This window comes from Pseudophryne corroboree, unplaced genomic scaffold, assembly GCF_028390025.1.
Source record: "Pseudophryne corroboree isolate aPseCor3 unplaced genomic scaffold, aPseCor3.hap2 scaffold_218, whole genome shotgun sequence".
Taxonomy (NCBI): Eukaryota; Metazoa; Chordata; class Amphibia; order Anura; family Myobatrachidae; genus Pseudophryne; species Pseudophryne corroboree.
The window spans coordinates 152,781-179,015 of record NW_026968826.1 but is presented as its reverse complement, the minus strand read 5'-3'; the positions used below and the strand labels follow the sequence as shown (position 1 = coordinate 179,015).

At 42.9% G+C, this 26,235-nt stretch overlaps 5 non-coding genes and 3 pseudogenes across 5 annotated transcripts; 2 read left to right on the top strand and 6 right to left on the bottom strand.

Moving 5' to 3' along the window:
• Window positions 1-3,222: 3,222 nt before the first annotated feature.
• On the bottom strand, window positions 3,223-3,386 carry LOC135007082 (U1 spliceosomal RNA). Its single transcript, XR_010207138.1, has one exon. It is a non-coding gene; the product is annotated as a U1 spliceosomal RNA (small nuclear RNA).
• A 698-nt stretch (window positions 3,387-4,084) lies between these two features.
• Window positions 4,085-4,220, bottom strand: LOC135007374 (U1 spliceosomal RNA; annotated as a pseudogene).
• Window positions 4,221-4,372: 152 nt separating this feature from the next.
• Window positions 4,373-4,536, bottom strand: LOC135007296 (U1 spliceosomal RNA). Its single transcript, XR_010207340.1, has one exon. It is a non-coding gene; the product is annotated as a U1 spliceosomal RNA (small nuclear RNA).
• Window positions 4,537-6,960: 2,424 nt separating this feature from the next.
• On the bottom strand, window positions 6,961-7,124 carry LOC135007369 (U1 spliceosomal RNA). Its single transcript, XR_010207404.1, has one exon. It is a non-coding gene; the product is annotated as a U1 spliceosomal RNA (small nuclear RNA).
• A 152-nt stretch (window positions 7,125-7,276) lies between these two features.
• Window positions 7,277-7,440, bottom strand: LOC135007090 (U1 spliceosomal RNA). The gene has a single exon (XR_010207146.1). It is a non-coding gene; the product is annotated as a U1 spliceosomal RNA (small nuclear RNA).
• Window positions 7,441-8,351: 911 nt separating this feature from the next.
• LOC135006854 (U1 spliceosomal RNA) lies at window positions 8,352-8,530 on the top strand (annotated as a pseudogene).
• A 10,567-nt stretch (window positions 8,531-19,097) lies between these two features.
• Window positions 19,098-19,260, top strand: LOC135007252 (U1 spliceosomal RNA). Its single transcript, XR_010207303.1, has one exon. It is a non-coding gene; the product is annotated as a U1 spliceosomal RNA (small nuclear RNA).
• Window positions 19,261-21,343: 2,083 nt separating this feature from the next.
• On the bottom strand, window positions 21,344-21,522 carry LOC135007464 (U1 spliceosomal RNA; annotated as a pseudogene).
• Window positions 21,523-26,235: the final 4,713 nt, after the last annotated feature.

The following is a 26,235-nucleotide window of genomic DNA, read 5'->3' as shown; positions in this document are numbered from 1 at the left end:
CAAACCAAATGCAACAACTAGTGCAAGTATTCCTGGGGGAAGGCCTGCAGCAGATGGATTTGCATATGGCGATGTCATCCAAGCAGTGGGTCAAAGTTGGCTTCAACCCTCGTCTGCATATGAAAAGAGAAAAGGGGCGTGCAGGGCATGGCGGCCTTTTGCGGCACTTGGATGACCCCTAGTTCGCATTAAACACCTCCACCCTCCGTCGGTGTGGGGCTCATGTTGGCTATGCCCCAGCCCCTGAAGGATTCAAGCTGATTTCTTGCAGCAGCTGGGCACTGTAACAGCTCCAGAGCTGCTCTGTAAGGCAAGTAAAAGGGTGTGGGCCCTGCAGCACTACCTGTAGTTTGCATTGTGCATTGGAAGGCACAAAGTAAGCAGACGGGAGGAGAAGTCAGGATAGTGCACAAGGGTATAGACGGGAGGGGCTCAAGAAAAAAGAAGTGGAAACAGACAGCAAACTAGGCTTCCAATGCACAATGCAAACTACAGGTAGTGCTGCAGGGCCCACACCCTTTTACTTGCCTTACAGAGCAGCTCTGGAGCTGTTTAATCACTCAATTGGATTTTTCTGCCAGCATAATTTTTCTCTTACGTCCTAGAGGATGCTGGGGACTCCGTAAGGACCATGGGGGATAGACGGGCTCCGCAGGAGACATGGGCACTTTAAGAAAGACTTTAGATCTGGGTGTGCACTGGCTCCTCCCTTTATGCCCCTCCTCCAGACCTCAGTTTACTACTGTGCCCAGAGGAGACTGGGTGCTTTTCAGGGAGCTCTCCTGAGTTTCCTGACAGAAAGTATATTTGTTAGATTTTTTTATTTTCAGGGAGCCTGCTGGCAACAGACTCCCTGCATCGAGGGGCGGAGGGGAGAGATGCACACCTACTTCTGTGAGTTGATAGGCTCTGCTTCTTAGGCTACTGTACAGCATTAGCTCCAGAGGGATCGGTACGCAGGTCTCACCCTCGCCGTCCGTCCCAGAGCCGCGCCGCCGTCCCCCTCGCAGAGCCGGAAGATAGAAGCCGGGTGAGTATGAGAAGAAAAGAAGACTTCAGAGGCGGCGGAAGACTTCATGATCTTCACTGAGGTAACGCACAGCAGTAAAGCTGTGCTCCATTGCTCCAATACACCTCACACACGGCAGTCAGTGTAAGGGTGAAGGGCGCAGGGGGGACGCCCTGGGCAGCAATATAGACCACTCTTTGGCAAAATAAATATATATGCAGCTAGGCACTGTATATATATATATAAGAGCCCCCGCCATTTTTTTACTATATTTGAGCGGGACAGAAGCCCATCGCTGAGGGGGTGGGGCTTCTCCCTCAGCACTCACCAGCGCCATTTTCTCCACAGCACCGCTGAGGGGAAGCTCCACGGACTCTCCCCTGCTTATACCACGGTAGAAAGAGGGTCTTAAAGAAGAGGGGGGCACATAATTAGGCGCATATATATATGGAAATACAGCGCTACTGGGTAAACATAAAATTATTGTGTTTTTTTCCTGGGTCATATAGCGCTGGGGTGTGTGCTGGCATACTCTCTCTCTCTGTCTCTCCAAAGGGCCTTGTTGGGGAACTGTCCTCAGATAAGAGGATTCCCTGAGTGTATGGTGTGTCGGTACACGTGTGTCGACATGTCTGAGGTAGAAGGCTCTCCTAGAGAGGAGCAGGAGCAAATTAATGTGGTGTCTCCATCGACAACGCCGACACCTGACTGGATGGATATGTGGAATGTTTTAAGTGCTAATGTAAACTTATTACACAAGAGATTAGACAAAGCTGAAGCTAGGGAACAGTCAGGGAGTCAACCCATGCCTGTCCCTATGTCGCAGGGACCTTCGGGGTCTCAAAAGCGCCCACTTTCCCAAATAGTTGACACAGATACCGACATAGTGTCGACTACGATGATGCAAAGTTACAGCCAAAATTGGCTAAATGTATTCGATATATGATTATTGCAATAAAAGATGTTTTGCACATCACAGAGTCCCCTGTCCCTGACACGAGGGTACACATGTATAAGGGAAAGAAACCTGAGATAACCTTTCCCCCCTCACATGAGTTGAACGAATTATGTGAAAAAGCTTGGGAATCTCCAGACAAAAAGCTGCAGATTCCCAAAAGGATTCTTATGGCGTATCCTTTCCCGCCAATGGACAGGATACGGTGGGAATCCTCCCCTAGGGTGGATAAAGCATTGACACGCTTATCCAAAAAGGTAGCGCTGCCATCCCAGGATACGGCTACCATCAGGGACCCTGCTGACCGCAAGCAGGAGGTTACCCTAAAGTCCATTTACACACATTCTGGTACCTTACTCAGACCGGTAATTGCGTCGGCCGGGGTTGTAGCGCAGTGGCAGCATGGACAGATACCTTATCAGCAGAGATTGAGACCCTAGATAAGGATGCTATGTTATTGACCATAGGGCATATAAAAGATGCTGTCCTATATATGAGAGATGCTCAAAGTGACATTAGTCTACTGGGTTCTAGAATAAACGCTATGTCGATTTCTGCTAGACGAGTCCTATGGACCCGGCAATGGACAGGTGATGCCGACTCAAAAAGGCATATGGAGGTTTTACCTTACAGGGGTGAGGAATTGTTTGGGGAAGGTCTCTCGGACCTAGTCTCCACAGCTACAGCTGGTAAATCAAATTTTTTGCCTTATATTCCCTCACAGCCTAAGAAAGCACCACATTATCAAATGCAGTCCTTTCGATCACAGAGAAACAAGAAAGTACGAGGTGCGTCCTTTCTTGCCAGAGGTAAGGGCAGAGGGAAGAAGCTGCACAACACAGCTAGTTCCCAGGAACAGAAGTCCTCCCCGGCCTCTACAAAATCCACCGCATGACGCTGGGGCTCCGCTAAAGGAGTCCGCCCAGTTGGGGGCACGTCTTCGAGTTTTCAGCCACATCTGGGTTCATTCGCAGGTGGATCCCTAGGCAATAGAAATTGTTTCTCAGGGTTACAAGCTGAAATTCGAAGAGGTGCCTCCTCGCCGGTTTTTCAAATCGGCCCTACCATCTTCTCCCCAGGAAAGGGAGATAGTGTTAAATGCAATTCACAAATTGTATCTTCAACATATGCCGCTGTTCGGGCACCCCCCTGTCAAGTGAAAGAGATCCAACTGAGGCAGCACAAGGGAACTCTCGAAAGAAGAACAAGGCTAGAGGAAGATCTGAGACAAAGAAATCAGACTTTTTCCAGAGCTGACCAGAGGAAAGCACAAACACAGTCCCCCACTACCACAAATAATGCAGTCGAGTTTCCCACATTTGGGGAAATCACAGGGGTCAGCATACCCAGAATGCAATGAATGAACCTCACCCTGGGAGAAAAATCTTCATGACCATGGTATCGCCTATGCAAAATAAGTATGATTTGGGATAGGGCTGGGGAGGGCCGCTGCTCAGGCACATCTCTGTCAAGTAAAGGAGATTCAACTGAGGCAGCACAAGGGAACTCTCATCTGGGGACAACAACTGCAGGGAGAACACATATTTTCAGATGAACATGTGAGGGCAGAAGGCTGCCTAATGCTGAAGCACCCCCAAACAACAAACCAAATGCAACAACTAGTGCAAGCATTCCTGGGGGAAGGCCTGCAGCAGATGGATTTGCATGTGGTGATGTCATCCAAGCAGTGGGTCAAAGTTGGCTTCAACCCTCGTCTGCATATGAAAAGAGAAAAGGGGCGTGCAGGGCATGGCGGCCTTTTGCAGCGCTTGGATGACCCCTAGTTCGCATTACACACCTCCACCCTCCTTCGGTGTGGGGCTCATGTTGGCTATGCCCCAGCCCCTGAAGCATTCAAGCTGATTTCTTGCAGCAGCTGGGCACTGTAACTGCTCCAGAGCTACTCTGTAAGGCAAGTAAAAGGGTGTGGGCCCTGCAGCACTACCTGTAGTTCGCATTGTGCGTTGGAAGGCACGAAGTAAGCAGACGGGAGAAGTCAGGATAGTGCGCAAGGGCATAGAAGGGAGCGGCTCAAGAAAAGAGAAGTGGAAACAGACAGCAAACTAGGCTGTAGAGAGACCTGAGACAAAGAGATCTGAATTATACGAGAGCCGACGAGGGGAAACACAAATTATGCAGTCAAGTTTCCCACATTTGGGGAAATCGCAGGAGCAGCACACCCAGAGTGCAATGGTTGAGCCTTGCCCTGGGAGAAGCACCTTCATGATCATAGTATCTCACCTGGCAGGTAAGTAGGAGTTGGGCTAGAGCTGGGGAGGGTCGCTGCTCGGGTTCCCCCCTGTGAAGTGAAGGAGATCCAACTGAGGCAGCACCAGGGAACTCTCGAAAGAAGAACAAGGCAAGAGGAAGATCTGAGACAAAGAAATCTGACTTTTACCAGAGCTGACCAGAGGAAAGCACAAACACAGTCCCCCACTACCACAAATAATGCAGTCGAGTTTCCCACATTTGGGAAAATCACAGGGGTCAGCATACCCAGAATGCAATGAATGAACCTCACCCTGGGAGAACAATCTTCATGACCATGGTATCTCCTATGCAAAATAAGTATGATTTGGGATAGGGCTGGTGAGGGCCGCTGCTCAGGCACATCTCTGTCAAGTAAAGGAGATTCAACTGAGGCAGCACAAGGGAACTCTCATCTGGGGACAACAACTGCAGGGAGACCACATCTTTTCAGATGAACATGGGAGGGCGGAAGGCTGCCTAATACTGAAGCACCATCAAATATCAAACCATATGCAACAACTAGTACAAGCACTCCTGGGGGAAGGTCTGCAGCAGACGGATTTGCATACGGTGATGTTATCCAAGCAGTGGGCCAAAGTTGACTGGAACCCTCATCTGCATATGAAAAGAGAAAAGGGGCATGCAGGGCATGGCGGCCTTTTGCAGTGCTTGGATGACCCCTAGTTCGCATTAAACACCCCCACCCTCCTTTGGTGTGGGGCTCATGTTGGCCATGCCCCATCCCCTGAAGCATTCAAGCTGATTTCTTGCAGCAGCTGGGCACTGTAACAGCTCCAGAGCTGTTCTGTAAGGCAAGAAAAAGGGTGTGGGCCCTGCAGCACCACCTGTTGTTCGCATTGTGCGTTGGAAGGCACAAATTAAGCAGACGGGAGGAGAAGTCAGGATAGTGCGCAAGGGCATACTTTTCTCTTAGTCCGGGGGCAAGGCTTCAAAATGGGGTCTGCAACGGAGGAGACACAGGGGGCGTGGTCACAGCAGCTTTTCTCTACAGCCTGCACCAGCAGGAGCCTACACCATTTTTTATGATCACGCTGAACTGCAGTGCGACTGCAATTACAGCATGGTCAAGAAGGGAGGCGTCATGCTGGGTGGCCATGCCCTGTCACTGTGCAGGAGCCAGCACAGCTCACACACTAGTCCCCGGGTGCAGCCCCCAACCCCCGGGACACCCGGAGCAACAAAATGTAGATTCAGGCCACCAGGCCACGCCCCTACCTATGAAACCATGCCTCCTTTTTACCATTGCGCTGTTTATCTGCGCGCACTGCATAACAATCTCCCTCGCCACCTCTCTGGGTGTCACCAGTGATAGTGACACCTCTGCCATGCTTGTAGCAGCTGGTCCTAAGATCTACGCCTCAAGCCCTGAGTGTTTGCCCTTGTGACTTGTTGATCATCATAGCGAAGCAGATGCTTACAGAAAACTGCAGGGGCTTAGATTGAAAATAAAAAAATTGATGGGTATAAGGTAGAGAGGAGCGGGTTCGGTTCTCCGAGAACCGAATTCCCCACGAACTCCACGTGGTTTACACTGGTCCGAGGCAGGCTCGGTTGTTCCCGCCTGACTCGGAAAACCTGAACAAGGGAAAATGTCATCATCCCGCTGTCGGATTCTTGCGAGATTCGGATTCCATATAAAGAGCTGCGCGTTGCTGCCATTTTTACTCGTGCATTGAAGAGAGAGCGGAGAGGACGTGGCTATGTTCTCTCAGTGGAAATCTCAATATCAGTGCTCAGTATCAGTGGTTACTTATTGCTGCTCAGTAATACTAGTAGTGTGTCTCTCCTGCTCAGTGTCAGTTCTCAGTAGTATCCTCATCAGTGCTCAGTATCACTGCTCATTGTCTTGTGCTGCATTGTGGTGCTCAGCATACTACAGTACATTACTAATAGTCCAGTGCTGCATCTTGCTGCTCAGTGTCAGTTCTAGTATCCTCATCAGTGCTCACTATCACTGCTCATTGCATTGTGGTGTTCTGTATACTACAGTAACATAGTAATATAGTATATATAGAGGAGCGGGTTCGGTTCTCCGAGAACCGAATTCCCTACGAACTCCACGTGGTTTACACTGGTCCGAGGCAGGCTCGGTTGTTCCCGCCTGACTCGGAAAACCTGAACAAGGGAAAATGTCATCATCCCGCTGTCGGATTCTCGCGAGATTCGGATTCCATATAAAGAGCTGCGCGTTGCCGCCATTTTTACTCGTGCATTGAAGAGAGAGCGGAGAGGACGTGGCTATGTTCTCTCAGTGGAAATCTCAATATCAGTGCCCAGTATCAGTGGTTACTTATTGCTGCTCAGTAATACTAGTAGTGTGTCTCTCCTGCTCAGTGTCAGTTCTCAGTAGTATCCTCATCAGTGCTCAGTATCACTGCTCATTGTCTTGTGCTGCATTGTGGTGCTCAGCATACAACAGTACATTACTAATAGTCCAGTGCTGCATCTTGCTGCTCATGTTGGCTATGCCCCAGCCCCTGAAGCATTCAAGCTGATTTCTTGCAGCAGCTGGGCACTGTAACAGCTCCAGAGCTGCTCTGTAAGGCAAGTAAAAGGGTGTTGGCCCTGCAGCACTACCTGTAGTTTGCATTGTGCGTTGGAAGGCACAAAGTAAGCAGACAGGAGAAGTCAGGAGAGTGCACAAGGGCATAGAAGGCAGGGGCTCAAGAAAAGAGAAGTGGAAACAGACAGCAAACTAGGCTGGAGAGAGACCTGAGACAAAGAGATCTGAATTATACGAGTAGCCGACCAGAGGAAACACAAATTATGCAGTCAAGTGTCCCACATTTGGGGAAATCGTAGGAGCAGCACACCCAGAGTGCAATGGGTGAGCCTTGCCCTGGGAGAAGCACCTTCCTGATCATAGTATCTCACTTGGCAGGTAAGTAGGAGTTGGGCTTGAGCTGGGGAGGGTCGCTGCTCGGGCTCCCCCCTGTCAAGTGAAGGAGATCCAACTGAGGCAGCACAAGGAAACTCTCGAAAAAAGAACAAGGCTAGAGGAAGATCTGAGACAAAGAAATCTGACTTTTACCAGAGCTGACCAGAGGAAAGCACAAACACAGTCCCCCACTACCACAAATAATGCAGTCGAGTTTCCCACATTTGGGGAAATCACAGGGGTCAGCATACCCAGAATGCAATGAATGAACCTCACCCTGGGAGAACAATCTTCATGACCATGGTATCTCCTATGCAAAATAAGTATGATTTGGGATAGGGCTGGGGAGGGCCGCTGCTCAGGCACATCTCTGTCAAGTTAAGGAGATTCAACTGAGGCAGCACAAGGGAACTCTCATCTGGGGACAACAACTGCAGGGAGAACACATATTTTCAGATGAACATGGGAGAGCAGAAGGCTGCCTAATACTGAAGCACCCCAAACAACAAACCAAATGCAACAACTAGTACAAGCATTCCTGGGGGAAGGTCTGCAGAAGACGGATTTGCATACGGTGATGTTATCCAAGCAGTGGGCCAAAGTTGACTGGAACCCTCATCTGCATATGAAAAGAGAAAAGGGGCATGCAGGGCATGGCGGCCTTTTGCAGTGCTTGGATGACCCCTAGTTCGCATTAAACACCTCCCCCCTCCAGGTAGTGCTGCAGGGCCCACACCCTTTTACTTGCCTTACAGAGCAGCTCTGGAGCTGTTACAGTGCCCAGCTGCTGCAAGAAATCAGCTTGAATCCTTCAGGGGCTGGGGCATAGCCAACATGAGCCCCACACCGACGGAGGGTGGAGGTGTTTAATGCGAACTAGGGGTCATCCAAGTGCCGCAAAAGGCCGCCATGCCCTGCACGCCCCTTTTCTCTTTTCATATGCAGACGAGGGTTGAAGCCAACTTTGACCCACTGCTTGGATGACATCGCCATATGCAAATCCATCTGCTGCAGGCCTTCCCCCAGGAATACTTGCACTAGTTGTTGCATTTGGTTTGTTGTTTGAGGGTGCTTCAGTATTAGGCAGCCTTCTGCCCTCCCATGTTCATCTGAAAATATGTGTTCTCCCTGCAGGTGTTGTCCCCAGATGAGAGTTCCCTTGTGCTGCCTCAGTTGAATCTCCTTTACTTGACAGAGATGTGCCTGAGCAGCGGCCCTCCCCAGCCCTATCCCAAATCATACTTATTTTGCATAGGAGATACCATGGTCATGAAGACTGTTCTCCCAGGGTGCAGTTCATTCATTGCATTCTGGGTATGCTGACCCCTGTGATTTCCCCAAATGTGGGAAACTCGACTGCATTATTTAATGCGAACTAGGGGTCATCCAAGCACCGCAAAAGGCCGCCATGCCCTGCATACCCCTTTTCTCTTTTCATAAGCAGACGAGGTTTGAAGCCAACTTTGACCCACTGCTTGGATGACATCACTTGCTGCCTTTCCAATGAAGCAAGTTTAATTTAATAATAGGTGAAAAACCATCCCTACAAAGGTGTTAATCAGATACTTGGCTTTGTGGACACTTTTCAGAGCACAAATTTGTTAGCATAAAAATAAAGCCAGAAAATGAAGAGCTGTTTAATCACTCAATTGGATTTTTCTGCCAGCATATTTCTTTTTCTCTGCAACCCACTGCTAAATTGTGCTTCCTAGCTGTTTTTATAAAATCACTGAATCAAATCTAACTCTGATTACATCAGAGAAGGCCAGGTACCCTACACCATAACAGGGGGTTTGAAATTTTGACTTGTCTACTTAAAGATCACCAAAATCTAATAACAAGGTCAATTAAGTCCCTGGGTGGGATTGAACCACCAACCTTTTGGTTAACAGCCTTACACACTAACTGATTGCGCCACAGCGACACTTTGCAGAAGTACATACTGACAAAGGCTAATAAGCATTCATCTAGAACGATTCCTAGAAACATTTTAAAAAGTCAATAATGTGGAGAGTTTTTGTAAGATGTTTCTTCCATCAACCAATGAAGAAACACATTGGTACTTTCCCATGATGAGTGAGTGCTTCAGGATCTTTTGCACTTACATGTGCAGCAGAGTACTGTAATGGAAGCATGCTGGGTCCATAACCCAGAGGTAGGCAGATTGAAACTATCCTCTGCTATATGCATTTTTTTTTGTTAATTAAAGTAATCCAAAACTGGGATTGATATTTTTGCTCTTTTATTTTTACTTAAAGTACAATAACTTTTACCATTTTAATTTGTTTTAATAGTATATTGACAGTATTGTTTTCTTTCAAAAATCCAATTAATTTTCTTTACCCGATTATTAAAATGGTAATTGACAAAAACAAACTACATTGTCACCAGAAGAGCAATACAAAATGTACAAGTGATATATTAAAATCATCTTTCCAGCTTGAATTTCAATGATGCATTGGGGCAACGATTTTGTGAGAAACATCTTCACCCTTAAATAAAGATTTTCTTAATTCCTTACCTGTGTGCTAATTAGATATCACCTTGTTTTCACATTAAACAGACTTCCACATGAGAAAACAGCAAAGATGCAGTGGCGTTAATGTTTCCTGGTGTCAACCTGTATTATTTCCGTAGATATTGAAATGAGGATGCATCTTGCTGCCTTTCCAATGAAGCAAGTTTAATTTAGTAATAGGTGAAAAACCATCCCTACAAAGATGTTAATCAGATACTTGGCTTTGTGGACACTTTTCAGAGAACAAATTTGTAATCATAAAAATAAAGCCAGAAAATGAAGAGCTGTTTAATCACTCAATTGGATTTTTCTGCCAGCATTTTTCTTTTTCTCTGCAACCCACTGCTAAATTGTGCTTCCTAGCTGTTTTTTTATAAAATCACTTAATCAAATCTAACTCTGATTACATCAGAGAAGGCCAGGTACCCTATACCATAAGAGGGGGTTTGCAATTTTGACTTGTCTACTTAAATATCACCAAAATCTGATAACAAGGTCAATTAAGTCCCTGGGTGGGATTGAACCACCAACCTTTTGGTTAACAGCCTTACACACTAACTGATTGCGCCACAGCGACACTTTGCAAAAAGCACATACTGACAAAGACTAATAAGCATTCATCTAGAACGTTTCCTAGAAAAACTTTAAAAAGTCAATAATCTGGAGAGTTTTTGTAAGATGTTTCTTCCAGCAACCAATGAAGAAACACATTGGTACTTTCGCATGATGAGTGAGTGCTTCAGGATCTCTTGCACTTACATGTGCAGCAGAGTACTGCAATGGAAGCATGCTGGGCCCATAACCCAGAGGTAGGCAGATTGAAACTATCCTTTGCTATATGAATTTTTTTTTTTGTTCATTAAAGTAATCCAAAACTGGGATTGATATTTTAGCTTTTATTTTTACTTAAAGTACAATAACTTTTACCATTTTAATTTGTTTTAATAGTATATTGACAGTATTGTTTTCTTTCAAAAATCCACTTAATTTTCTTTACCCTATTATTAAAATGGTAATTGACAAATACAAACTACATTGTCACCATAAGAGCAATACAAAATGTACAAGTGATATATTAAAATCATCTTTCCAGCTTGAATTTCAATGATGCATTGGGGCAACGATTTTGTGAGAAACATCTTCACCCTTAAATAAAGATTTTCTTAATTCCTTACCTGTGTGCTAATTAGATATCACCTTGTTTTCACATTAAACAGACTTCCACATGAGAAAGCAGCAAGGATGCAGTGGCGTTAATGTTTCCTGGTATCAACCTGTATTATTTCAGTAGATATTGAAATGAGGATGCATCTTGCTGCCTTTCCAATGAAGCAAGTTTAATTTAGTAATAGGTGAAAAACCATCCCTACAAATATGTTAATCAGATACTTGGCTTTGTGGACACTTTTCAGAGAACAAATTAGTTAGTATAAAAATAAAGCCAGAAAATGAAGAGCTGTTTAATCACTCAATTGGATTTTTCTGCCAGCATATTTCTTTTTCTCTGCAACCCACTGCCAAATTGTGCTTCCTAGCTGTTTTTATAAAATCACTGAATCAAATCTAACTCTGATTACATCAGAGAAGGCCAGGTACCCTACACCATAACAGGGGGTTTGAAATTTTGACTTGTCTACTTAAAGATCACCAAAATCTGATAACAAGGTCAATTAAGTCCCTGGGTGGGATTGAACAACCAACCTTTTGGTTAATAGCCTTACACACTAACTGATTGCGCCACAGCTACACTTTGCAAAAGTACATACTGACAAAGGCTAATAAGCATTCATCTAGAACGATTCCTAGAAACATTTTAAAAAGTCAATAATGTGGAGAGTTTTTGTAAGATGTTTCTTCCATCAACCAATGAAGAAACACATTGGTACTTTCCCATGATAAGTGAGTGCTTCAGGACCTCTTGCACTTACATGTGCAGCAGAGTACTGTAATGGAAGCATGCTGGGTCCATAACCCAGAGGTAGGCAGATTGAAACTATCCTCTGCTATATGCATTTTTTTTTGTTAATTAAAGTAATCCAAAACTGGGATTGATATTTTTGCTCTTTTATTTTTACTTAAAGTACAATAACTTTTACCATTTTAATTTGTTTTAAGAGTATATTGACAGTATTGTTTTCTTTCAAAAATCCACTTAATTTTCTTTACCCGATTATTAAAATGGTAATTGACAAAAACAAACTACATTGTCACCAGAAGAGCAATACAAAATGTACAAGTGATATATTAAAATCATCTTTCCAGCTTGAATTTCAATGATGCATTGGGGCAACGATTTTGTGAGAAACATCTTCACCCTTAAATAAAGATTTTCTTAATTCCTTACCTGTGTGCTAATTAGATATCACCTTGTTTTCACATTAAACAGACTTCCACATGAGAAAACAGCAAAGATGCAGTGGCGTTAATGTTTCCTGGTGTCAACCTGTATTATTTCCGTAGATATTGAAATGAGGATGCATCTTGCTGCCTTTCCAATGAAGCAAGTTTAATTTAGTAATAGGTGAAAAACCATCCCTACAAAGATGTTAATCAGATACTTGGCTTTGTGGACACTTTTCAGAGAACAAATTTGTAATCATAAAAATAAAGCCAGAAAATGAAGAGCTGTTTAATCACTTTATTGGATTTTTCTGCCAGCATTTTTCTTTTTCTCTGCAACCCACTGCTAAATTGTGCTTCCTAGCTGTTTTTTTATAAAATCACTTAATCAAATCTAACTCTGATTACATCAGAGAAGGCCAGGTACCCTACACCATAAGAGGGGGTTTGCAATTTTGACTTGTCTACTTAAATATTACCAAAATCTGATCACAAGGTCAATTACGTCCCTGGATGGGATTGAACCACCAACCTTTTGATTAATAGCTGAACACACTAACCGATTGCGCCACAGAGACACTTTGCGAAAAGTACATACTGACAAAGACTAATAAGCATTCATCTAGAACGTTTCCTAGAAAAACTTTAAAAAGTCAATAATCTGGAGAGTTTTTGTAAGATGTTTCTTCCAGCAACCAATGAAGAAACACATTGGTACTTTCGCATGATGAGTGAGTGCTTCAGGATCTCTTGCACTTACATGTGCAGCAGAGTACTGCAATGGAAGCATGCTGGGCCCATAACCCAGAGGTAGGCAGATTGAAACTATCCTTTGCTATATGAATTTTTTGTTTTGTTCATTAAAGTAATCCAAAACTGGGATTGATATTTTAGCTTTTATTTTTACTTAAAGTACAATAACTTTTACCATTTTAATTTGTTTTAATAGTATATTGACAGTATTGTTTTCTTTCAAAAATCCACTTAATTTTCTTTACCCTATTATTAAAATGGTAATTGACAAATACAAACTACATTGTCACCATAAGAGCAATACAAAATGTACAAGTGATATATTAAAATCATCTTTCCAGCTTGAATTTCAATGATGCATTGGGGCAACGATTTTGTGAGAAACATCTTCACCCTTAAATAAAGATTTTCTTAATTCCTTACCTGTGTGCTAATTAGATATCACCTTGTTTTCACATTAAACAGACTTCCACATGAGAAAGCAGCAAGGATGCAGTGGCGTTAATGTTTCCTGGTATCAACCTGTATTATTTCAGTAGATATTGAAATGAGGATGCATCTTGCTGCCTTTCCAATGAAGCAAGTTTAATTTAGTAATAGGTGAAAAACCATCCCTACAAATATGTTAATCAGATACTTGGCTTTGTGGACACTTTTCAGAGAACAAATTAGTTAGTATAAAAATAAAGCCAGAAAATGAAGAGCTGTTTAATCACTCAATTGGATTTTTCTGCCAGCATATTTCTTTTTCTCTGCAACCCACTGCCAAATTGTGCTTCCTAGCTGTTTTTATAAAATCACTGAATCAAATCTAACTCTGATTACATCAGAGAAGGCCAGGTACCCTACACCATAACAGGGGGTTTGAAATTTTGACTTGTCTACTTAAAGATCACCAAAATCTGATAACAAGGTCAATTAAGTCCCTGGGTGGGATTGAACAACCAACCTTTTGGTTAATAGCCTTACACACTAACTGATTGCGCCACAGCTACACTTTGCAAAAGTACATACTGACAAAGGCTAATAAGCATTCATCTAGAACGATTCCTAGAAACATTTTAAAAAGTCAATAATGTGGAGAGTTTTTGTAAGATGTTTCTTCCATCAACCAATGAAGAAACACATTGGTACTTTCCCATGATAAGTGAGTGCTTCAGGACCTCTTGCACTTACATGTGCAGCAGAGTACTGTAATGGAAGCATGCTGGGTCCATAACCCAGAGGTAGGCAGATTGAAACTATCCTCTGCTATATGCATTTTTTTTTGTTAATTAAAGTAATCCAAAACTGGGATTGATATTTTTGCTCTTTTATTTTTACTTAAAGTACAATAACTTTTACCATTTTAATTTGTTTTAAGAGTATATTGACAGTATTGTTTTCTTTCAAAAATCCACTTAATTTTCTTTACCCGATTATTAAAATGGTAATTGACAAAAACAAACTACATTGTCACCAGAAGAGCAATACAAAATGTACAAGTGATATATTAAAATCATCTTTCCAGCTTGAATTCCAATGATGCATTGGGGCAACGATTTTGTGAGAAACATCTTCACCCTTAAATAAAGATTTTCTTAATTCCTTACCTGTGTGCTAATTAGATATCACCTTGTTTTCACATTAAACAGACTTCCACATGAGAAAACAGCAAAGATGCAGTGGCGTTAATGTTTCCTGGTGTCAACCTGTATTATTTCCGTAGATATTGAAATGAGGATGCATCTTGCTGCCTTTCCAATGAAGCAAGTTTAATTTAGTAATAGGTGAAAAACCATCCCTACAAAGATGTTAATCAGATACTTGGCTTTGTGGACACTTTTCAGAGAACAAATTTGTAATCATAAAAATAAAGCCAGAAAATGAAGAGCTGTTTAATCACTTAATTGGATTTTTCTGCCAGCATTTTTCTTTTTCTCTGCAACCCACTGCTAAATTGTGCTTCCTAGCTGTTTTTTTATAAAATCACTTAATCAAATCTAACTCTGATTACATCAGAGAAGGCCAGGTACCCTACACCATAAGAGGGGGTTTGCAATTTTGACTTGTCTACTTAAATATTACCAAAATCTGATCACAAGGTCAATTACGTCCCTGGATGGGATTGAACCACCAACCTTTTGATTAATAGCTGAACACACTAACCGATTGCGCCACAGAGACACTTTGCGAAAAGTACATACTGACAAAGACTAATAAGCATTCATCTAGAACGTTTCCTAGAAAAACTTTAAAAAGTCAATAATCTGGAGAGTTTTTGTAAGATGTTTCTTCCAGCAACCAATGAAGAAACACATTGGTACTTTCGCATGATGAGTGAGTGCTTCAGGATCTCTTGCACTTACATGTGCAGCAGAGTACTGCAATGGAAGCATGCTGGGCCCATAACCCAGAGGTAGGCAGATTGAAACTATCCTTTGCTATATGCATTTTTTTTTTGTTCATTAAAGTAATCCAAAACTGGGATTGATATTTTAGCTTTTATTTTTACTTAAAGTACAATAACTTTTACCATTTTAATTTGTTTTAATAGTATATTGACAGTATTGTTTTCTTTCAAAAATCCTATTAATTTTCTTTACCCGATTATTAAAATGGTAATTGACAAAAACAAACTACATTGTCACCAGAAGAGCAATACAAAATGTACAAGTGATATATTAAAATCATCTTTCCAGCTTGAATTTCAATGATGCATTGGGGCAACGATTTTGTGAGAAACATCTTCACCCTTAAATAAAGATTTTCTTAATTCCTTACCTGTGTGCTAATTAGATATCACCTTGTTTTCACATTAAACAGACTTCCACATGAGAAAGCAGCAAGGATGCAGTGGCGTTAATGTTTCCTGGTGTCAACCTGTATTATTTCAGTAGATATTGAAATGAGGATGCATCTTGCTGCCTTTCCAATGAAGCAAGTTTAATTTAGTAATAGGTGAAAAACCATCCCTACAAATATGTTAATCAGATACTTGGCTTTGTGGACACTTTTCAGAGAACAAATTCGTTAGCATAAAAATAAAGCCAGAAAATGAAGAGCTGTTTAATCACTCAATTGGATTTTTCTGCCAGCATATTTCTTTTTCTCTGCAACCCACTGCTAAATTGTGCTTCCTAGCTGTTTTTTTTATAAAATCACTGATTCAAATCTAACTCTGATTACATCAGAGTAGGCCAGGTACCCTACACCATAAGAAGGGGGTTTGAAATTTTGACTTGTCTACTTAAAGATCACCAAAATCTGATAACAAGGTCAATTACATCCCTGCGTGGGATTGAACCACCAACCCTGTGATTAATAACCAAACACACCAACAGATTGCGCCACAGAGACACTTTACAAACGTACATACTGACAAAGGCTAATAAGCATTCATCTAGAACGTTTCCTAGAAAAACTTTAAAAAGTCAATAATCTGGAGAGTTTTTGTAAGATGTTTCTTCCATCAACCAACGAAGAAACACATTGGTACTTTCCCATGATGAGTGAGTGCTTCAGGATCTCTTGCACTTACATGTGCAGCAGAGTACTGCAATGGAAAAATGCTGGGCCCATAACCCAGAGGTAGGCAGATTGAAACTATCCTCTGCTATATGCATTTTTTTTTGTTAATTAAAGTAATCCAAAACTGGGATTGATATTTTTGCTCTTTTATTTTTACTTAAAGTGCAATAACTTTTACCTTTTTAATTTGTTTTAATAGTATATTGACAGTATTGTTTTCTTTCAAAAATCCACTTAATTTTCTTTACCCTATTATTAAAATGGTAATTGACAAAAACAAACTACATTGTCACCAGAAGAGCAATACAAAATGTACAAGTGATATATTAAAATCATCTTTCCAGCTTGAATTTCAATGATGCATTGGGGTAACGATTTTGTGAGAAACACCTTCACCCTTGAATAAAGATTTTCTTAATTCCTTACCTGTGTGCTAATTAGATATCACCTTGTTTTCACATTAAACAGACTTCAACATGCGAAAGCAGCAAGGATGCAGTGGCGTTAATGTTTCCTGGTGTCAACCTGTATTATTTCAGTAGACATTGAAATGAGGATGCATCTTGCTGCCTTTCCAATGAAGCAAGTTTAATTTAGTAATAGGTGAAAAACCATCCCTACAAAGGTGTTAATCAGAGACTTGGCTTTGTGGACACTTTTCAGAGAACAAATTTGTTAGCATAAAAATAAAGCCAGAAAATGAAGAGCTGTTTAATCACTCAATTGGATTTTTTTGCCAGCATATTTCTTTTTCTCTGCAACCCACTGCTAAATTGTGCTTCCTAGCTGTTTTTATAAAATCACTGAATCAAATCTAACTCTGATTACATCAGAGAAGGCCAGGTACCCTACACCATAACAGGGGGTTTGAAATTTTGACTTGTCTACTTAAAGATCACCAAAATCTGATAACAAGGTCAATTACGTCCCTGGGTGGGATTGAACCACCAACCTTTTGGTTAATAACCATACACACTAACTGATTGCGCCACAGCGACACTTTGCAAAAGTACATACTGACAAAGGCTAATAAGCATTCATCTAGAACGCTTCCTAGAAACATTTTAAAAAGTCAATAATGTGGAGAGTTTTTGTAAGATGTTTCTTCCATCAACCAATGAAGAAACACATTGGTACTTTCCCATGATAAGTGAGTGCTTCAGGACCTCTTGCACTTACATGTGCAGCAGAGTACTGTAATGGAAGCATGCTGGGTCCATAACCCAGAGGTAGGCAGATTGAAACTATCCTCTGCTATATGCATTTTTTTTTGTTAATTAAAGTAATCCAAAACTGGGATTGATATTTTTGCTCTTTTATTTTTACTTAAAGTACAATAACTTTTACCATTTTAATTTGTTTTAATAGTATATTGACAGTATTGTTTTCTTTCAAAAATCCACTTAATTTTCTTTACCCGATTATTAAAATGGTAATTGACAAAAACAAACTACATTGTCACCAGAAGAGCAATACAAAATGTACAAGTGATATATTAAAATCATCTTTCCAGCTTGAATTTCAATGATGCATTGGGGCAACGATTTTGTGAGAAACATCTTCACCCTTAAATAAAGATTTTCTTAATTCCTTACCTGTGTGCTAATTAGATATCACCTTGTTTTCACATTAAACAGACTTCCACATGAGAAAGCAGCAAGTTTGCAGTGGCGTTAATGTTTCCTGGTGTCAACCTGTATTATTTCTGTAGATATTGAAATGAGGATGCATCTTGCTGCCTTTCCAATGAAGCAAGTTTAATTTAGTAATAGGTGAAAAACCATCCCTACAAAGGTGTTAATCAGAGACTTGGCTTTGTGGACACTTTTCACAGAACAAATTTGTTAGCATAAAAATAAAGCCAGAAAATGAAGAGCTGTTTAATCACTCAATTGGATTTTTTTGCCAGCATATTTCTTTTTCTCTGCAACCCACTGCTAAATTGTGCTTCCTAGCTGTTTTTTATAAAATCACTGAATCAAATCTAACTCTGATTACATCAGAGAAGGCCAGGTACCCTACACCATAAGAGGGGGTTTGAAATTTTTACTTGTCTACATAAAGATCACCAAAATCTGATAACAAGGTCAATTACGTCCCTGGGTGGGATTGAACCACCAACTTTTTGGTTAATAGCCTTACACACTAACTGATTGCGCCACAGCGACACTTTGCAAAAGCATATACTGAAAAAGGCTAATAAGCATTCATCTAGAACGTTTCCTAGAAACATTTTAAAAAGTCAATAATGTGGAGAGTTTTTGTAAGATGTTTCTTCCATCAACCAATGAAGAAACACATTGGTACTTTCCCATGATGAGTGAGTGCTTCAGGATCTCTTGCACTTACATGTGCAGCAGAGTACTGTAATGGAAGCATGCTGGGTCCATAACCCAGAGGTAGGCAGATTGAAACTATCCTCTGCTATATGCATTTTTTTTGTTAATTAAAGTAATCCAAAACTGGGATTGACATTTTTGCTCTTTTATTTTTACTTAAAGTACAATAACTTTTACCATTTTAATTTGTTTTAATAGTATATTGACAGTATTGTTTTCTTTCAAAAATTCACTTAATTTTCTTTTCTGTGTGCTAATTAGATAGCACCTTGTTTTCACATTAAATAGACTTCCACATGAGAAAGCAGCAAGGATGCAGTGGCGTTAATGTTTCCTGGTTGTAGTGGGGGACTGTGTTTGTGCTTTCCTCTGGTCAGCTCTGGTAAAAGTCAGATTTCTTTGTCTCAGATCTTCCTCTAGCCTTGTTCTTCTTTCGAGAGTTCCCTTGTGCTGCCTCAGTTGGATCTCCTTCACTTGACAGGGGCGTACCCGAGCAGCGACCCTCCCCAGCACTAGCCCAACTCCTACTTACCTGCCAGGTGAGATACTATGATCATGAAGGTGCTTCTCCCAGGGCAAGGCTCACCCATTGCACTCTGGGTGTGCTGCTCCTGCGATTTCCCCAAATGTGGGAAACTTGACTGCATAATTTGTGTTTCCCCTGGTCGGCTCTCGTATAATTCAGATCTCTTTGTCTCAGGTCTCTCTCCAGCCTAGTTTGCTGTCTGTTTCCACTTCTCTTTTCTTAAACCGCTCCCTTCTATGTCCTTGCGCACCTTAATTAAATCTAACTCTGATTACGTCAGAGAAGGCCAGGTACCCTACACCATAAGAGGGGGTTTGAAATTTTGACTTGTCTACTTAAAGATCACCAAAATCTGATCACAAGGTCAATTACATCACTGGGTGGGAACCTTTTGGTTAATAGCCCATGTAAGTGCAAGAGATCCTGAAGCACTCACTCATCATGGGAAAGTACCAATGTGTTTCTTACAAAAATTCTCCAGATTATTGACTTTTTAAAGTTTTTCTAGGAAACGTTCTAGATGAATGCTTATTAGCCTTTGTCAGTATGTACTTTTGCAAAGTGTCGCTGTGGCGCAATCAGTCAGTGTGTATGGCTATTAACCTAAAGGTTGGTGATTCAATCCCACCCAGGGACGTAATTGACCTTGTTATCAGATTTTGGTGATCTTTAAGTAGACAAGTCAAAATTTCAAACCCCCTCTTATGGTGTAGGGTACCCGGCCTTCTCTGATGTAATCAGAGTTAGATTTGATTAAGTGATTTTATAAAAAACAGCTAGGAAGCACAATTTAGCAGTGGGTTGCAGAGAAAAAAAATTATGCTGGCAGAAAAGTCCAATTGAGTGATTAAACAGCTCTTCATTTTCTGATTTTATGTTTATGCTAACAAATTTGCTCTCTGAAAAGTGTCCACAAAGCCAAGTCTCTGATTAACACCTTTGTAGGAATGATTATCCACCTATTACTGAATTAAACTTGCTTCATTGGAAAGGAAGCAAGATGCATCCTCATTTCAATGTCTACTGAAATAATACAGGTTGACACCAGGAAACATAAACGTCACTGCATCCTTGCTGCTTCCTCATGGGGAAGTCTGTTTAATGTGAAAACAAGGTGATATCTAATCAGCACACAGGTAAGGAATTAAGAAAATCTTTCTTTATGGGTGAAGATGTTTCTCACAAAATTGTTGCACCAAGGCATCATTGAAATTAAAGCTGGAAAGATGATTTTAATATATCACTTGTATATTTTGTACTGCTCTTCTGGTGACAATGTAGTTTGTTTTTGTCAATTACCATTTTAATAATAGGGTAAAGAAAATTAAGTGGATTTTTGAAAGAAAACAATACTGTCAATATACTATTAAAACAAATTAAAATGGTAAAAGTTATTGTACTTTAAGTAAAAATAAAAGAGCAAAAATATCAATCCCAGTTTTGGATTACTTTAATTAACAAAAAACAATGCATATAGCAGAGGATAGTTTCAATCTGCCTACCTCTGGGTTATGGACCCAGCATGCTTCCATTACAGTACTCTGCTGCACATGTAAGTGCAAGAGATCCTGAAGCACTCACTCATCATGGGAAAGTACCAATGTGTTTCTTCATTGGTTGATGGAAGAAACATCTTACAAAAACTCTCCAGATTATTGACTTTTTAAAGTTTTTCTAGGAAACGTTCTAGATGAATGCTTATTAGCCTTTGTCAGTATGTACTTTCGCAAAGTGTCTCTGAGGCACAAACAGTTAGCGTGTTCAGTTGTTAACCAAAAGGTTGGTGGTTCAATCCCACCTAGGGACGTAATTGACCTTGTTATCAGATTTTGGTGATCTTTAAGTAGACAAGTCAAAATTTCGAAAACCCCTGTTATGGTGTAGGGTACCTGGCCTTCTCTGATGTAATCAGAGTTAGATTTGATTAAGTGATTTTATAAAAAAAACAGCCACGAAGCACAATTTAGCAGTGGGTTGCAGAGAAAAAGAAATATGCTGGCAGAAAAATCCAATTGAGTGATTAAACAGCTCTTCATTTTCTGGCTTTATTTTTATGCTAACAAATTTGTGCTCTGAAAAGTGTCCACAAAGCCAAGTATCTTATTAACACCTTTGTAGGGATGGTTTTTCACCTATTATTAAATTAAACTTGCTTCATTGGAAAGGCAGCAAGTGATGTCATCCAAGCAGTGGGTCAAGGTTGGCTTCAAACCTCGTCTGCTTATGAAAAGAGAAAAGGGGTATGCAGGGCATGGCGGCCTTTTGCGGTGCTTGGATGACCCCTAGTTCGCATTAAATAATGCAGTCGAGTTTCCCACATTTGGGGAAATCACAGGGGTCAGCATACCCAGAATGCAATGAATGAACCGCACCCTGGGAGAACAGTCTTCATGACCATGGTATCTCCTATGCAAAATAAGTATGATTTGGGATAGGGCTGGGGAGGGCCGCTGCTCAGGCACATCTCTGTCAAGTAAAGGAGATTCAACTGAGGCAGCACAAGGGAACTCTCATCTGGGGACAACAACTGCAGGGAGAACACATATTTTCAGATGAACATGGGAGGGCAGAAGGCTGCCTAATACTGAAGCACCCCCAAACAACAAACCAAATGCAACAACTAGTGCAAGCATTCCTGGGGGAAGGCCTGCAGCAGATGGATTTGCATATGGCGATGTCATCCAAGCAGTGGGTCAAAGTTGGCTTCAACCCTCGTCTGCATATGAAAAGAGAAAAGGGGCGTGCAGGGCATGGCGGCCTTTTGCGGCACTTGGATGACCCCTAGTTCGCATTAAACACCTCCACCCTCTGTCGGTGTGGGGCTCATGTTGGCTATGCCCCAGCCCCTGAAGGATTCAAGCTGATTTCTTGCAGCAGCTGGGCACTGTAACAGCTCCAGAGCTGCTCTGTAAGGCAAGTAAAAGGGTGTGGGCCCTGCAGCACTACCTGTAGTTCGCATTGTGCAAGACCCCTAGTTCGCATTAAACACCCCCACCCTCCTTCGGTGTGGGGCTCATGTTGGCCATGCCCCAGCCCCTGAAGCATTCACGCTGATTTCTTGCAGCAGCTGGGCACTGTAACAGCTCAAGAGCTGCTCTGTAAGGCAAGTAAAAGGGTGTGGGCCCTGCAGCACTACCTGTAGTTTGCATTGTGCATTGGAAGGCACAGAGTAAGCAGACGGGAGGAGAAGTCAGGATAGTGCACAAGGGTATAGACGGGAGGGGATCAAGAAAAAAGAAGTGGAAACAGACAGCAAACTAGGCTTCCAATGCACAATGCAAACTACAGGTAGTGCTGCAGGGCCCACACCCTTTTACTTGCCTTACAGAGCAGCTCTGGAGCTGTTTAATCACTCAATTGGATTTTTCTGCCAGCATAATTTTTCTCTTACGTCCTAGAGGATGCTGGGGACTCCGTAAGGACCATGGGGGATAGACGGGCTCCGCAGGAGACATGGGCACTTTAAGAAAGACTTTAGATCTGGGTGTGCACTGGCTCCTCCCTCTATGCCCCTCCTCCAGACCTCAGTTTACTACTGTGCCCAGAGGAGACTGGGTGCTTTTCAGGGAGCTCTCCTGAGTTTCCTGACAGAAAGTATATTTGTTAGATTTTTTTATTTTCAGGGAGCCTGCTGGCAACAGACTCCCTGCATCGAGGGGCGGAGGGGAGAGATGCACACCTACTTCTGTGAGTTGATAGGCTCTGCTTCTTAGGCTACTGTACAGCATTAGCTCCAGAGGGATCGGTACGCAGGTCTCACCCTCGCCGTCCGTCCCAGAGCCGCGCCGCCGTCCCCCTCGCAGAGCCGGAAGATAGAAGCCGGGTGAGTATGAGAAGAAAAGAAGACTTCAGAGGCGGCGGAAGACTTCATGATCTTCACTGAGGTAACGCACAGCAGTAAAGCTGTGCTCCATTGCTCCCATACACCTCACACACGGCAGTCAGTGTAAGGGTGAAGGGCGCAGGGGGGACGCCCTGGGCAGCAATATAGACCTCTCTTTGGCAAAATAAATATATATGCAGCTAGGCACTGTATATATATATAAGAGCCCCCGCCATTTTTTTATGGGGGGGGCTATTTGAGCGGGACAGAAGCCCGTCGCTGAGGGGGTGGGGCTTCTCCCTCAGCACTCCCCAGCGCCATTTTCTCCACAGCACCGCTGAGGGGAAGCTCCATGGACTCTCCCCTGCTTATACCACGGTAGAAAGAGGGTCTTAAAGAAGAGGGGGCACATAATTAGGCGCATATATATATGGAAATACAGCGCTACTGGGTAAACATAAAATGATTGTGTTTTTTTCCTGGGTCATATAGCGCTGGGGTGTGTGCTGGCATACTTTCTCTCTCTGTCTCTCCAAAGGGCCTTGTTGGGGAACTGTCCTCAGATAAGAGGATTCCCTGAGTGTATGGTGTGTCGGTACACGTGTGTCGACATGTCTGAGGTAGAAGGCTCTCCTAGAGAGGAGCAGGAGCAAATTAATGTGGTGTCTCCATCGACAACGCCGACACCTGACTGGATGGATATGTGGAATGTTTTAAGTGCTAATGTAAACTTATTACACAAGAGATTAGACAAAGCTGAAGCTAGGGAACAGTCAGGGAGTCAACCCATGCCTGTCCCTATGTCGCAGGGACCTTCGGGGTCTCAAAAGCGCCCACTATCCCAAATAGTTGACACAGATACCGACACAGATTCTGACTCCAGTGTCGACTACGATGATGCAAAGTTACAACCAAAATTGGCTAAATGTATTCGATATATGATTATTGCAATAAAAGATGTTTTGCACATCACAGAGTCCCCTGTCCCTGACACGAGGGTACACATGTATAAGGGAAAGAAACCTGAGATAACCTTTCCCCCCTCACATGAGTTGAACGAATTATGTGAAAAAGCTTGGGAATCTCCAGACAAAAAGCTGCAGATTCCCAAAAGGATTCTTATGGCGTATCCTTTCCCGCCAATGGACAGGATACGGTGGGAATCCTCCCCTAGGGTGGATAAAGCATTGACACGCTTATCCAAAAAGGTAGCGCTGCCATCCCAGGATACGGCTACCATCAGGGACCCTGCTGACCGCAAGCAGGAGGTTACCCTAAAGTCCATTTACACACATTCTGGTACCTTACTCAGACCGGCAATTGCGTCGGCCGAGGTTGTAGCGCGGTGGCAGCATGGACAGATACCTTATCAGCAGAGATTGAGACCCTAGATAAGGATGCTATGTTATTGACCATAGGGCATATAAAAGATGCTGTCCTATATATGAGAGATGCTCAAAGTGACATTAGTCTACTGGGTTCTAGAATAAACGCTATGTCGATTTCTGCTAGACGAGTCCTATGGACCCGGCAATGGACAGGTGATGCCGACTCAAAAAGGCATATGGAGGTTTTACCTTACAGGTGTGAGGAATTGTTTGGGGAAGGTCTCTCGGACCTTGTCTCCACAGCTACAGCTGGTAAATCAAATTTTTTGCCTTATATTCCCTCACAGCCTAAGAAAGCACCACATTATCAAATGCAGTCCTTTCGATCACAGAGAAACAAGAAAGTACGAGGTGCGTCCTTTCTTGCCAGAGGTAAGGGCAGAGGGAAGAAGCTGCACAACACAGCTAGTTCCCAGGAACAGAAGTCCTCCCCGGCCTCTACAAAATCCACCGCATGACGCTGGGGCTCCGCTAAAGGAGTCCGCCCAGTTGGGGGCACGTCTTCGTGTTTTCAGCCACATCTGGGTTCATTCGCAGGTGGATCCCTAGGCAATAGAAATTGTTTCTCAGGGTTACAAGCTGAAATTCGAAGAGGTGCCTCCTCGCCGGTTTTTCAAATCGGCCCTACCATCTTCTCCCCAGGAAAGGGAGATAGTGTTAAATGCAATTCACAAATTGTATCTTCAACAGGTGGTGGTCAAGGTTCCCCTGCTTCAACAAGGAAAGGGAAATTATTCGACCCTGTTTGTAGTCCCAAAACCGGACGGTTTGGTCAGACCCATATTAAATTTAAAATCCCTGAACCTATACTTGAAAAGGTTCAAGTTCAAGATGGAATCGCTAAGAGCGGTCATCGCCAGCCTAGAAGGGGGGGATTTTATGATATCTCTGGACATAAAGGATGCATACCTTCATGTACTCATTTATCCACCTCATCAGGCGTACCTAAGATTTGCGGTACAGTATTGTCATTACCAATTTCAGACGTTGCCGTTTGGTCTCTCCAGAATTTTCTCCGAGAATTTTCACCAAGGTAATGACGGAAATTATGGTGCTCCTGCGAAAGCAAGGTGTCACAATTATCCCGTACTTGAACGATCTCCTCATAAAAGCGAGATCAAGAGAGCAGTTGCTGAACAGCGTATAACTTTCATTGAAGGTGTTACAGCAAAACGGCTGGATTCTCAATATCCCGAAGTCGCAGTTGGTTCCTACGACTCGTCTGACTTTGCTTGGGCATTATTCTGGATACGGACCAGAAAAGGGTTTATATTCCGATAGAAAAGGCCCAGGAACTCATGACTCTGGTCAGGAACCTATTGAAACCAAAACAGGTGTCAGTGCATCACTGCACTCGAGTCCTGGGAATGATGGTGGCATCATACGAGGCCATTCCCTTCGGCAGGTTCCATGCGAGGATCTTGCAATGGGACCTACTGGACAAGTGGTCCGGGTCACATCTACAGATTCATCAGTTGATCACCCTGTCCCCCAGGGCCAGGGTATCTCTCCTGTGGTGGCTGCAGAGTGCTCACCTTCTAGAGGGCCGCAGGTTCGGCATTCAGGACTGGATCCTGGTGACCACGAACGCGAGCCTCCGAGGTTGGGGAGCAGCCACACAGGGAAGAAATTTCCAAGGTCTTTGGTCAAGTCAGGAGACTTGTCTTCACATCAACATCCTGGAGCTAAGGGCCATATACAACGCCCTATGTCAAGCGGAGACCTTACTTCGCGACCAACCAGTTCTGATCCAGTCAGACAACGTCACCGCAGTAGTTCATGTAAACCACCAAGGCGGCACAAGGAGCAGAGTGGCGATGGCGGAAGCCACCAGAATTCTTCGCTGGGCGGAGAATCATGTAAGCGCACTGTCAGCAGTGTTCATTCCGGGAGTGGACAACTGGGAAGCAGACTTCCTCAGCAGA